Source organism: Mesoplodon densirostris, chromosome 8, assembly GCF_025265405.1.
Source record: "Mesoplodon densirostris isolate mMesDen1 chromosome 8, mMesDen1 primary haplotype, whole genome shotgun sequence".
Taxonomy (NCBI): domain Eukaryota; kingdom Metazoa; phylum Chordata; class Mammalia; order Artiodactyla; family Ziphiidae; genus Mesoplodon; species Mesoplodon densirostris.
In genome coordinates, this window is record NC_082668.1 from 92,464,009 (window position 1) to 92,474,832 (window position 10,824).

The window sequence follows — 10,824 nt, forward strand, 5'->3', positions numbered from 1 at the left end:
TTTTCAATTTTCATTCTTCCACTTGACAGATCATTATTTTGAATCTTTGAAATTTGACCATAAGCTACCTGTGAAGTGAAGTAAAACATGTTTAATCATCTGCTCTGTATTCTGGAATTGCTCATAGTGTTTGAAAGAATGCTGATTGATTAAAGAGTCCAGTTATCGCAGAAACTACTGGAGTTTTGTTATCTAATCTCTATCGTAATTCATGGATAAAGATTTAGGAAGTCTTAAAAATTTTACATGCTGTTTTCTCAGAGGCAACATAAAATGGCATATGCTAACCTAAAAAAGCAAATATATTATTAATGTATTAGCTAGGATGCTTTTAGCTGCAAGTAATAGCAATTCTGACTCAATAGAAATTTGTCCTATGCAACAGAAAGTCCAGAGAGGAAGAACTTCAGGATTGATAGATTCTGTAGCTCAACACTATTTTCAGGGATCCTGGTTCTTTCTGTATCACAGCTCTGTCTTCTCTGGGCATCCTCTGGATCCATCTTCAGGCTAACAGCAAAAAGACTGCTGTGGCAGTTCTAGGCAACACATCCTGAAATGACAATATTCAGAGGGGGTAAGGGGAAGAAACCATCTCTTCCTGTAACTCTTTCTTAGAAAAAAGGAAATATGCCCTAGAAACCCTCTAGCAAACTTCTTCTTCCACTGGGCAAAGTAGGGTCTCATGCCTGTATTTGAACCGAACGCTGGCAGGGGAAATGGGGTTAGCCTGAGACCATTCAGCCCACCCTTGGGACTGGAGTAAAGCTCAGCTTCCCCGGAGGCATCTGACTGTGAGGGCTATGGATAGGCCTCTGAGCAAAATCAGTGTTGTATGAGAAAAGGGCACCTGTGGCCACGTACACTTCCTGAACCATTGTTTCAAGATAACAGCTTGAGTACAGAATGATAATTCTGAAACAAATCAGTGGCATTGGTGGTCATCTGATGGAATGTACATAATTGTCCTAAATGTGGATACACCTAGTTCACTGAGAAAACACTGAAGAAAATTGTTCCTCTTCTGATAACACTTCATGGTGTTATATAATGAGAGCATGTGAAAATAATATTTTTATTAACCTTCACAAGATACTTAAAATTCCAGTCATGAGAAGTGAAGATTACCAAAATGTATCACAAGAGTCCCGTCAATTGAACGGGAAACTGGGGAATCTTGTCCATAGGCCTAGGTCACCAAACTTATGGCCTCTCAGATTAGCACCAGCTCAGGATAATATTTCCCCTTCATTACATGTTGAACCTGTGTGGTTCATTTCAGAGAATATTTGTACTAGTTAGGATAGGCTAGATTATAATACGATAACAGACAACTCCAAAATGTCAGAGGGGTTACAGAATAAAATAGTTCTCTTACAGGAAGTCCCTTGGAGCTCTGCTAGCTGTCCATGAGTTGGCTTGGCACTTGCAGGCTGCACTGGTCTCTGAATCCTTCTATATCAAAGTATTTCCCTCCACGAAGTGACATTTCATTGGCCAAGTGAAGTTACATGGCCACATCAAACTTCAAGGGGCAGGGGATCCGTACTTGTACCCAGCAGTAGAGGAGAATTAGATATTAATAAATAGTGATAATGCCCAACACAATATTCATAATAGATTCACAAATAGATTCTATGAAGCACATTCTTTCTAAATTGATTTGCTATTGTCAGTATATGAAATACTGCCATCAAGGCTGCCCTTCTTTCTAAAATGATTCTTATAAAGAAGTCATGACTAATGTTACTTTGGTGGTGCCTACTCATCCCATGGCCCCTTCCTTCTAAGAAAAATCCATCCCCCTCACCCAACTGAGGGGGCAGGCCTAGACCTTCCTATTTATAGCACATGAATTTTAGCCTCAACAGATTGTTCTAGGGTTGGGTGAAAGCCCAATCCAAGCTGGTCTATCAAGATTCTCTTTCTTTTGAGAAGCTGGACTTAGGACATAGCAATAAATACTATTGACTGCTTAACGGGAACATAGAACGGGACATAGGCTATGTCAGACACTTTCTTGACAATATAGACAAAACTCTTCAAAAGAAAGAAAAAAACAGGCAGGCAGGAAAAAAGCGTAGGTAATCAATCACCCACATGGTCCTTTAATCACAAGTTCTGACTTTCAAGTTACAGTCTAGTCCTCCTAAAACTCTGTATACTTTCTGACTTTGGACTCTGTGCAAAAGCGCTGTGTTCTACCAAGGCTTCCATCTTCTGTTTAAATTGGTTTGCAGTGGGTTTCTATTTCTTACAGCCAAACAATGGTTGCAATAGCCAAAGCAAAGAATAACTTATACTGTCCTGAAAATGATTAATGTACATTAGGGGCCCATTGGTCCAATGTTCCTCTTACCTGTAGTTTTAAATTATAGGACATTATTTCCCAGAGTGTATTCTCTGCAACAGTGATCCTCCACCCTGCTCTGTGGAACAACAGATCTAGGATCAGATAAGTTTAGGAAGTGCTGCATCCTGCATCCCCCCTTAGGAGACTGTAATATACAGTCTCCTAATATTAGTATATTTAAGGGTCTGAGAAATTCTACAATAAAGGGACCTGTTAAATCTCCTTAACCCAGCATTACCAAATGGGTACATGCATTTTCATATAATACACATTAAAACCTCTTGGAGCATGTGCTCTGAGGAGATCAACTCTTTGAAAGTTGCTATTAAGTAGTGATTTAGGAGGAGTACTTTTTGCTGCAGCAGAAATCTGTTGAACAGTGCTCTCTTCCCTTGCTTTTTTAACAGCTACCTAATGACAAAAATGATTATTTAACAAGGAAAAAAAAAAGTGAGTACCAACCTAAGGAAAGCATTGCTCCCACCAGATGTCTCACTACCAAGATGAAGTTTAGAATTAATAGTCTTGTGCTTCATTTTACTCTGGATGAAAAAATGCCTTTTCACAAGTAGGGAAAGATCTACAAAAAGTGGGATGAAACATGTAGGTTTTCTTGAGTGACCTTGGAAAATTACTGAGGAATCTCCTTCTAGAAGCTATCTTTGGGATATCCTGTCTGACAGCTGATAGGAGAACCCATGACTAGGACAGCCATTGTTTTATATTACCTCTGTGCCTTATACAAATTAACAGGACTTAAAAGACTGCTTAGGGCTTCCCTGGTGGCGCAGTGGTTGAGAGTCCGCCTGCCGATGCAGGGGACGCGGGTTCGTGCCCCGGTCCGGGAGGATCCCACGTGCCGCGGAGCGGCTGGGCCCGTGAGCCATGGCTGCTGAGCCTGCGCGTCCGGAGCCTGTGCTCTGCAACGGGAGAGGCCACAACAGTGAGAGGCCCGTGTACCACCAAAAAAAAAAAAAAAAAAAAAAAAAAAAAGACTGCTTAACACTTTGGCTTCCTGGCCAACTGAAGCAATAACAGCTCATGTTGGTGCTCCTTTAAAGTAGAGCCGGATTACACACAATGAGCTAAGAATCAAGAGGGGAAGTAGCACTGTACTCACAGTCATCTTCAAGATCAAATGATTTTTTTTCTGCTTCCATTTGTCCTAAGAGGTTTTTAGGTAGAGAATGAAGATAGTTATTAAACCCTTATTGTGTGCCAGATACTGTCCTAGCCACTTTATATTTGGGACCTAATTTACTAACTCTATAGGTAAGTGTTACTTTTGTAACTAAAGACACCAAATCCATAAAAGTTTAGGCAATTTTATTACAGTCTCTTTGTTAGGCAATAACCTAACTTAGGCAAGAAAAAACCAATTCCATCTGATTCCAGATGCACTTTGTATTTAAATATGCTTGTCACACAACAGCCAAATGATGTTTTACCTATAGTAAATGATGCAGTCTAACAGTATAGATAAAGAAGAAAGGGCTGTGTATATGTGTGTTCGTTGCACCCATGTCTGTGCGTGCTTTTAACTGGAGCAAAAGATTAACTCAAATAGTTCATGTAAAAAAAATTGACCTCGAGCTTCCCTAGTGGCGCAGTGGTTGAGAGTCCGCCTGGCGATGTAGGGGACATGGGTTCGTGCCCTGCATGTGGGAAGATCCCACATGCAGCGGAGCGGCTGGGCCCGTGAGCCATGGCTGCTGAGCCTGGGCATCCGGAGCCTGTGCTGCGCAACGGGAGAGGCCACAGCAGTGAGAGGCCCGCGTACGGCAAAAAAAAAAAAAAAAAATTGACCTCAAAGGGAACTTCTGGCTAGGATTTCTTTTTTTAATCATGAATATTTCAGTTCAGTAAATAGGACTATTAACATTATTGGAAGACATATTCAGTATATCTGTAGGCTTTGATATTCAAGGACAAACAAGAGCCTGAAACATTAAGGCTTCAGTGTTTATGACATGACCAGAATTATCTAAATTGATGCAGTGATTAAAATGTTTCATCAGGAAACAGTTTATTCAGGGGATCCTGGATGAAATGCTGTGAAATCATTGGTGAACTATTAAATGATGCATATAAGTAGGAAGATGAAATCCCAGAACTGTGCTTCTTCCCATTTCATCTTTCTTTTTTTTTTTTTTTTTTTTGTGGTATGCGGGCCTCTCACTGCTGTGGCCTCTCCCGTTGCGGAGCACAGGCTCCGGACGCGCAGGCTCAGCAGCCATGGCTCACGGGCCCAGCCGCTCCGCGGCATGTGGGATCTTCCCGGACCGGGGCACGAACCCGTGTCCCCTGCATCAGCAGGCGGACTCTCAACCACTGCACCACCAGGGAAGCCCTCATCTTTCTTTTAACTTCAGTTCTCATTACAGCTTGAAGAAAAGTATTTTCTTTTTTTTTTTTTTAATTTTGATATGGTCCAATTTACCTATTTTTTTTCTTTTGCTGCTTCTGCAGCCTTTGTCTTTTTTTTTTAATTAATTAATTTTTTACTTATTTTTGGCTGCATTGGGTCTTCATTCCTGCGTGCGGGCTTTCTCTAGTTGCAGCCAGCAGGGGCTACTCTTCCTTGCAGTGCACAGGCTTCTCATTGCAGCGGCTTCTCTTGTTGCAGAGCACGGGCCCTAGGCACGCGGGCTTCAGTAGCTGTGGCACGCAGGCTCAGTAGTTCTGGTGCACGGGCTTAGTTGCTCCGAGTCATGTGGAATCTTCCAGGACCAGGGATTGAACCCATGTACCCTGCATTGGCAAGTGTATTCTTAACCACTGCGCCACCGGGGGACTCTCTAGAACATAAGACTTTGAGTATATATTCTTAGAAATAGGTATTCTAAGGACAAAAAGATAAATTTTAAATTTCATCTAGTAGTCTAATTAGTGAAAAATACTTGGATCACTCTGAAACTATTTTATGGACATTATAGAGCAAATGATTATGTTAATATGTTGGGATCCAAAATGTATAAAATGAGCCCAGGGTGCCTTCTACCTGAAAGCAAGGAAGTTATCAAAGACTGTTGGGATCATATCAAAATGACCCAAAAGTCAATTTCCTCTAGGCTCCCTCTAGCCAAATACAGAACAATTTAAACATCCAAAAGAAAAATGAATGCAACAAATTGAAACACATTGAATGTATAAAATCCATGCATTTGGGCTTCCCTGGTGGTGCAGTGGTTGAGAGTCCGCCTGCTGATGCAGGGGACACGGGTTCGTGCCTCAGTCCAGGAAGATCCCACATGCCGCAGAGTGGCTAGGCCCGTGAGCCATGGACGTGGAGCCTGCGCATCCGGAGCCTGTGCTGCGCAATGGGAGAGGCCACAACAGTGAGAGGCCCGCGTACCACAAAAAAAAAAAAAAAAAAAAAAAAATCCATGCATTCATAATGATATGAAAAAGAGAAAGAAAGCTAATTAATTAATTAGCTAATTAATTACATAAATATACAAAAAATTACCGGTCACCATCACAAGTAGCTAAGGCATTGTATGCTCGCTAGGGCTGCCATAACAAAATACTACAGACTAGGTGGCTTCAACAACAGAAATTTTTTTTCTCACAATTCTGGGAGTTAGAAATCTAAGATCAAGGTGTCAGCAAGGTTGATTTCTTCTGAGGCCTCTCTCCTTGGCTTGCAGAGGCCCACATTCTCCCAGTGTCTTCACATGGCCTTCCCTCTGTGTATATTTGTGTCTGAATTTCCTCTTCTTGTAAGGACACCAGTCTTGTTGTATTAGGGGCCACCCTAATGACTACATTTTATCTTATTTGCCTTTTAAAGACATCTCCAAACACATACTGGGGCTTAGGACTTCAACATATGAATTTGAGGAACAACACAACTTAGTAACAACAGGCACTGAGTCCTTACTTTGAAAATTAAAAACTAAAGGAAAAGAGGAACTTTTCTGGCAGTCCAGTGGTTAGGATTCCATGCTTCCACTGTAGGGGGTGTAGGTTTGATCCCTGGTCGGGGAACTAGGATCCTGCATGCCGCACACAGTGCGGCCAAAAAAGAAATTGTTTTTAAAGAAAAAGAATTTATCCTGCCCATCCTGTACAAAATACACTAAATTACCCTAATTGAGGAGGGAAACCCAGTTAATAAATTTAAACAGAGGGACTTCCCTGGTGGCACAGTGGTTAAGAATCCACCTGCCAATGCAGGGGACACAGGTTCGAGCCCTGGTCCGGGAAGATCCCACATGCCTTGAAGCAACTAAGCCCATGCGCCACAACTCCTGAGCCCACGTGCCGCAACTACTGAAGCCCACGTGCCTAGAGCCCATGCTCTGCAACAAGAGAAGCCACCACAACGAGAAGCCCCGCACACCTCAACAAAGAGTAGCCCCCACTCGCCACAACTAGAGAAAACCCGCAGGCAGCAATGAAGACCCAAAGCAGCCAAAAATAAATAAATTAATTAATTTTAAAAATAAAAATTAAAAATAAATGTAAACAGAATGATTGAATTAGAAAAACGCTATTTTGTGGTATAGGCAGTGCTTATCAATGGATGATTAAAACTATTAAGGAGAAAGGTTGGTAGTTCACTTTACAATGATTAAGCTGTTACCACTTGAATCTACCAATCAATGTAGCATCACTAAAAGTAGAACAACCAGATGTTACATGCCTCCTGATGTGACACAACATAACTTACGTGGCATCGCCTACGAGATATTCTTGCTAAAGAAGCTAAAACTGAATCTAATTGAACCTTCAGTACTGACTTCCAGTTTACAGGAAATACAGTGGATGGGAGGACAAGTTGAATTATACTATGAAGAAGCAATTATCCAAATCCAGAAGGTAAGACATTCTACAGGGTAACTGACCTGATTTTGTCAACAAGTCAATGGCATGAGAAAATAAAGGGAAAGACGACTGTTCTAGATTAAGAGAGACTTAGTCACAACAAAATGGAATGTATTAACCTTGTTTTAATACTGATTTGAACAAACCAACCATAAAAAGTGTTTTTGAGATAATGAGAAAAATGTGATCATTATCAATGAGAGATATTAAGTAGTGTTAACTTTTAGGTGTGATGATATTATAATATGTTTTTTTAAGTCCTTATTGTTTAGATATATACGGAAGTATTTAAGGTGAAATGATAGAGAAACATCAGACATTTGCTTTTAGAAATACAGAAGAGAAAGGAAAGAGGAAGGAAGGGAGGGAGTGATAAATGATAGATATGGCAAAATGTTGATAATTGTTGAAACTGCTAGGCCAAAAGTTCTCAAAAGTTGTCCCCAGACCAGCAGTGGTAGCGTCATTTGAGAATCTGTTAGAAATGCTAATTTCTAAACTCTGAGGGTAGGGCCCAGCAATTTATAGTTTAACAAACCCTCCAGTTGATTCTGATGCAACTAAAGTTTGAGAACCACTGTGCTGGACAAAAGGAGGTCTGAGAATTTTAAGTGTTGAATATTTTTCAGTATGTTTGAAAACTGTCATTATAAAAAAAGAGTTGAAAAAAAACACAAGCATTTGTGGTATATGCAAGAGTCTGAAGGAGAATAAATTGTAACTACCTCCAGGGGTTTTTCATAGCATAAATAACCCTAAGAAGTGAATTACAGGGCATGTGAATTATCTCTCAATAAAGCTGTTTGAAAGAGAAAGTAAGTTAGTGTGTTTTTCTATGGATCTCCTTGAAGGTGCCTTTCTAAGGCTTGATTTTTTTTTTTTTCTTTCTAAGACAGGCTTCCCTCTCATTCTCTCCTTTAATAAGCATTTATTGAATCTAATGCTGTGCCAGGTACTCTGCTGAGGGATGGGAAGATAAAGATGGATAAAATGCAGTTGCTTTCCTCAGTGGTTCCACAGCATAATGGGGAAAAGAGACAAAGGAATCACAGTGTAATAAGTGAGGGTTAAACTGGGGGTGAGTAAATGCAGTATGGCACCAAGACCGACGATGATGGAGGGCTTACTGGAGTAGGGGACACTTGTGCTGAATTGTAAAGGCTGAGTTGAGATTAATGAGATGGGGAGCAAGTCTCAGAGACATGCAAGAATACCACTCACTCACAAAGTCACAATAAAGAGCCGCCAGTGGCTAGGACAGAGCAAGGGGTTCATGGCGGCAGTGGACAGAGACAAGACCCCAAAGGAACCAGCCTGCCAGACTTTTCACCACTGTTGTCTCCATCAGTATTTCTGTGAATGTACACAAAATGTAGTAAAATCCCTAGCAACTGGAAAATAATCCTAAGAGCCAGACTATGACATTGTGAAAGTCTAGAGCAATCAAATAAAAGGAAAAATTTGGCCTAAAACCATTGCTCACATCTGTATAGAACTATACTGCTAAAAAGAATGCTAAGAGACTCCTTTGTATAGAATTGTTAGCTAAATATAACTACCTAATCATTTGTGAATAAATTGAAATGAGCTATCTTGGGAAAGAATAGAAATGTCACTATTCTTTAACCACAGATTCCATCTTAGATATGGGGCTTGGAAGCAGGCATTTCAAGCTCTTTGAAGATTTTTTAGTGTTATTCTAATCCATATTATTTTTTTAAGTCAAAATCTCAGGAATGTTGTGCCTATCAAATATAACTATCTTCTGTTGCATTTTCTATATATGCCACAAATATTAACTTTTTTAAAAATTTTTTTAAAGGATTATTTTTGTAAATTTATTTATTTTTGGCTGTTGGGTCCCCGTTTCTGTGCGAGGGCTTTCTCTAGTTGCGGCGAACGGGGGCCACTCTTCATCGCGGTGCGCGGGCCTCTCACTATCGTGGCCTCTCTTGTTGCGGAGCACAGGCTCAGTAGTTGTGGCTCACGGGCCCAGTTGCTCCGCGGCATGTGGGATCTTCCCAGACCAGGGCTCGAACCCGTGTCCCCTGCATTGGCAGGCAGATTCTCAACCACTGCACCACCAGGGAAGCCCCCACAAATATTAACTTTAAAGAAAGTGAAATGTAATGAATAGATTTTTGACAGCATTAAACCAATCGAAGAATTCCATAAATAACAAAATGAAAGATTTTTCCATAGAAATATAATTAAAATTTATTATCAATATAAGCAAGGAACATATCTCCCTGTTACTTGAATAATACATGCTAAAAGAGGAAATTAAGTTCAATAAAAGTCTATTAATTGAGACTATGATAAAGCAAAAATTTGGCTTTCTATGCATTAGCATGGTATATAAAATAAGAATTTGCTAGGACTTAATATAAACAAGGTTTCCAGAGTAATATTGTTTAAAATCACCAGTCATATTTTTCTCTGTGTTAAACCTGAGGTTTGCCTATTAATTATAAAATATTGTTGAGTGTCACAGTATACTAAAAAGAATACGGGCTTTGGAGCCAGATAACCTAGACCTGAATTCTGGTACTACTGCTTACTAGCTGTGTCATTTGGACCATCTTATTTGTCTCAGCCTCAGTTTCCTGATCCTACCACCATCTTCCTCACAAAGGTTTTATGAGGTCTAACAAAAATGGTGTGTACAGCAGCAAGCAGGTTACCTGGCACAATGAAAGCATTCTACAGATATTATTAGTTCCCTTCAACTATAGTCTTCTGTACAAAAAAAACTTAGTGGCTTAACACAAATATTTAGTATTTCTCACATTTCTGTGGGTTATCTGGGTAGTTCTGCTTTGGGTGGAATTGCTAGGCTAGGCACTGGGATTGCTAGAAGATCCAAAATGGCCTCACTCATTTGGCTGACATTTGTTGCTAGTCAGACAGGGCTGTTGCTTAGGGCACCTCAGTCCTTCTCTACATGGCCTTTCTCTGTCACTCAGGCATCTCACAGCATGGCGGCTGGGTTCAAAGAGGGAGCATTTCAGTAACAATAGGCAGTGGAAGCTGTCAGTTCTCTTAAGGTCTAGTTCCAGAAGACCTAGAATGTCACTGTGTCTACATCCTACTGGTCAAGCCAGTCTAGATTCAAGGAAAGGGAAATAAGCTCCATCTCTTTTTTTTTTTTTCTTTTTGCGGTACGCGGGCCTCTCACTGCTGTGGCCTCTCCCGTTGCGGAACACAGCCTCCGGACGCGCAGGCCCAGCGGCCATGGCTCACAGGCCTAGCCGCTCCGCGGCATGTGGGATCTTCCCGGACCGGGGCACGAACCCATGTCCCCTGCATCAGCAGGCGGACTCTCAACCACTGCGCCACCAGGGAAGCCCAGCTCCATCTCTTAATGTGAAGAGTGGCAGGTATACTTGTAGGAGAAGTATTTGTGGGGGACAATCTTTGGAAACTAGCTACTTTATAGTCTACCCTCTGGCCACAACAATTCACATCCTTCCAATGTGCAAAATATACTCACTCTTCAGAGCTCCTAAAATCTCATACTTTTATGGCATCAGGTCAAAGTCCAGGACTTTGTCAGTTAAATAAGGTCCAGGAGCAACTGAAGCTCTTCAAGGGTGGTCTCTCAAGTGCAGCCCTTATTTGCAAAGACCTGTGAACTAAAA